This window comes from Octopus bimaculoides, chromosome 6 (assembly GCF_001194135.2).
Source record: "Octopus bimaculoides isolate UCB-OBI-ISO-001 chromosome 6, ASM119413v2, whole genome shotgun sequence".
Taxonomy (NCBI): domain Eukaryota; kingdom Metazoa; phylum Mollusca; class Cephalopoda; order Octopoda; family Octopodidae; genus Octopus; species Octopus bimaculoides.
Window position 1 is genome coordinate 10,314,983 of NC_068986.1, and position 4,192 is coordinate 10,319,174.

At 41.0% G+C, this 4,192-nt stretch overlaps 1 protein-coding gene across 1 annotated transcript in view; it reads right to left on the reverse strand.

Annotated features, from left to right (window-relative positions):
- The window catches only part of LOC106879616 (carbonic anhydrase 2), an 81,572-nt gene that overhangs the window by 76,439 nt on the left and 941 nt on the right, over positions 1-4,192 (reverse strand). The window lies entirely within an intron of this gene.

A 4,192-nucleotide genomic window follows, 5' to 3' on the forward strand; every position in this document is an offset into this window, starting at 1 on the left:
ACACACACACACACACACACACACACACACACACACACACACACACACATATATATATATATATGTTAAGAATACGAGGGGTTTAGCTCATTTGTGATCTAAATGAATAGGTACGCTGGGTAAGTGCTATAGTTGGTCGACCATTAAGTTCCCGAATCACACCAAAGGCTGGATCTAGGGATCTGTGTTAGGGTTCCGTTATAGCATATATATATTATATTAGAGGAAAAATCAAAACCAAGGCAGAACGAGTATCTCAAGTCATTTAGAATAATTTAATTAGGGTAATGTGAATTTGAAGTCTTACAGCTGTTTCTGGGATAACCCAAGTGGTTGGTTAGCATGTCCATGCAGTGGGTATTTATTCCATCATCAGAGACAAGGTATAAATATTTTAGATGGGGAAAATTTACAAATCGACCCAGGACTTATTCTTTGTAAGCCTAGTATTTATTCTATCGGTCTCTTTTGCCGAACCGCCAATTTACGGGGACGTAAACACACCAGCATTGGTTGTCAAGCGATAATAGGAAGACAAACACAGACAAAGTACACACACACACATACACACGCACATATATATACACGATGGGCTTCTTTCAGTTTCCGTCTATCAAATCCACTCACAAGGTTTTGGTCGGGCCGAGGCTATAGCAGAAGGCACTTGCCTGAGGTGTCACGCAGTGGGACTGAACCCGGAACCATGTGGCTGGGAAGCGAGCTTCTTACCACACAACCACGCCTGCGCCTATGTTTATTTATATATATATATATATATACATACATACATACATGCATACATACATACCATCATACACACACACAAATCTCTTTCTTTCTCTCTGTGTTTGTGTATTTGTATGTGTGTGTGTGCGCGTGCGTGCGCATGTGTAAATCGTATAGCACTTTGGCGGGGGTGATCTTTGTGGCTGATGCATATACGCAAGATTTCTTTTTATATCTTATCGCATGGTTAAGTCGCTTGGCTGAAGTTAAGTTTAACAGAAGAAATGGGAAAAGCTATAACGTACAACTTTCCATTTCGCTATGATACTGGAAATTTAATAGAAATTTCACTGTTTTTCCACTATTTTTGCCATGTTGAAGTAACGCAAGTTGTTTGATTACTGAATGAGGCTGTCATCTTTTCTAACATTGATTTAAAATTTTGGCACCAGGCCAGCAATTTCGGGGGTGGGTGGGGGGATAAGTCAGTTGGAAATGCTCTGGAATAGATTCACCACCTAAATTGAAACGCTTATTACTAGAAATCCAATGAATTGGAAGTCAATTCATATCAGGATATAAATACTTCAGATATAAATACTTCAGATATAAATACTTCAGATATAAATAATTTCAGATACTTAACATGCACAGAGCAGCATTTTCCGTTCAATATCCATGAGAATCAAGTACGGAAATGACACCGACTGGGGACGTCCCATGTTAATTCTGAGTAACTTCAGTTTTCGGATGAAAACACAAATAATCTCTTCGCAAAATTTAACATGCCTTTTCTTTTCAAAGACAAGATTTATTCTCACCTGCATCGTCTTTATTTTTCCCAAAGGTCGAATAACTGGATTTACAGGGATTATCCTCCTTTTTTTTTGCTTAGATTCTTTATCAAAAAGATTCAAAGGTCCATCCTGAGCTCTAGACTGGTTTCCTGCATTCTATAGTGTATGTATTTCACCCATCCGGGACGGGACACCGATTCGTCGCAGGATTACTCCTTATCTGCAGCTGAGTTGAAAGCTTTTGCTCAAGAGCACGGCTCATCGCCCGATCCTGGAATCGAAACCACAATCTCACAATGTGTGCACACACTCTAACCACTAAACCACGTGTCTCCACGCTTGTTGTCTCTTAACACACAAGGAATAAGTTTATTTCCCCCACTAATTGTATGAATATTTCCAATTCCATTGTATTATATATGAGAGGTGACACCCCAATGCCATCAAACTCCTGGCAGTAAGATTTATGTGTAACTGATGCGGTCCCAATATCTTTTTTTTTTTTATAGCCTCTAAAAAATGTATGGCTCCGTGGGGCCGATGTAGCCCCCAACTGAGCGTCACTGTTCAAGAGGGTTAGCAACATTAAAATCAAAAATAATTGTTTCGGATTGAGAGTTAGTCGATACCATTAGCCCTAGCATCTGACTGGTATTATATTTTATCGATGTACGAAAAGAAGGAAAGACAAAGCCGGCCTCGGTGGAATTTGAACTCAGAACATAAAGACGGACGAAATGCCGCCAAGCATTTTAACCGGCGTGAACGATTCTGGCAGCTTGCCGCCTTTATAATAATAATGATGATAATAATAAGCTTCTGATTGGAAGTGTTATCATGTACATTGTTTTGTCTTGGTATAAAGGATGGGTTACAGCAAATATTCTGCTCAATACTACAGATTTGCTTGTCAGTTGTTTGACCTTAACCAGTTGAGCATGTCCCTTGGTGGTTGACGATATGTGCATCTCTGATCACGAGCAGAAGTAGTAGGGGAGCATCAGAGCCATGTGTTGAGAGGAATTCTTTGGGGTTTCGATAATTCACATTTGAAGACATAAGCGTTTTCTTCATCATCCTTAAACAACCCTTATTCAAGGACCTTTTGAGCGAGATGGGTCATGCGCTGTTTATCTTGATATGAGATCACTATGTCGCGAACATCTGATTGTGATGCATGTGCCTGGTGTACCCTTATCAGATGGGTAAGTCATGATGGGTATACTGGGCTTCGTATATTTTACCTCAGTGTCACTTTGATGGCATGCACTGCTCTCTCACTCAATAATAATAATAATAATAATAATAATAATAATAATAATAATAATAATAATGGCTTAAAATTTTACCACAAGGGCAGCTATTTGTGGAAGGGAATGAGTCGATTACATCGACCCTAGTGCATAACTGGTACTTATTTCATCGACCCCGAAAGAATGAAAGGCGAAGTCGACCTCGGCAGAATTTGAACTCAGAACGGAGCGACGGGCGAAATATCGTTAAGCATTTTGTCCGGCGTGCTAACGATTCTGCCACCTTGCCGCACTACTACTACTACTACTACTACTACTACTACTACTACTACTACTACTGCTACTGCTGCTGCTGCTGCTGCTGCTACTACTACTACTACTACTACTACTACTACTACTACTAATAATAATAATAGTAATATGTTTTTATTCCTTTATTACCCACAAGGGGCTAAACATAGAGGGGACAAACAAGGACAAAGGGATTAAGTCGATTACATCGAAGTCAGTACGTAACTGGTACTAATTTAATCGACCCCGAAAGGATGAAAGGCAAAGTCGACCTCTGCGGACGCCTTAAATAATAATTTTTATTGGCCACCAGGGCTCAAGGCATTGACGAGAAGATAAAAGGACGAAGTACACACGCGCGTGCGCACACGCACACATACAACGCGCGCGTGCAGAGGTCGAGTTTATATCGATCAAAAGGAGAAAGAAGAAGAAAAAGAACACAGAGATAGAAATGGTGTCTGTAGAAAGGCATCGGATGAGAGGACGTCGCAATGACAAGTCTCTCTCTACCCCACCCCTCTCTCTCTCTCTCTCTCTCACACACACACACGCACTCTCTTACTCTTTTTCTCATTCTTTCTCTTTCTCTCTCTCACACACACAAACGCACTCTCTCTCTCACACACACAAACGCACTCTCTCTCTCACACACACACACTTTCTCTCATTCTTTCTCACACTCTCTCTCACTCTCTTTCTCACTCACTCTCTTTCTCACTCTCTCTTTCCCTCTCACACACACGCACTCTCTCTCACACTCTCTCACTCTCTTTCTTTCTCACTCTCTCGCTCACTCTCGCTCTTACTCTCTCTCACTCTCTTTCTCAGTCTCTCTCTCTCTCTCTCACACACGCACTCTCTCTCTCCCTTTCTCACTCTCTTTCTCACTCTCTCTCTTTCTGTCTCTCCCTCACACACACACACACACACACACACACACACACACACACTCTCTCTCTCTCTCTCTCTCTCTCTCTCTCACACACACACAAATCTAATAGAATCGATTATTAAATAAAAACGTATGGAAAACGAAGGAATTTGAATGGTTTTTGCCAATCGAGTGACTCTCTGGGAATTTGGCGTATTCTTAATGATGGTGGGTAGATTCGGTTATAATCC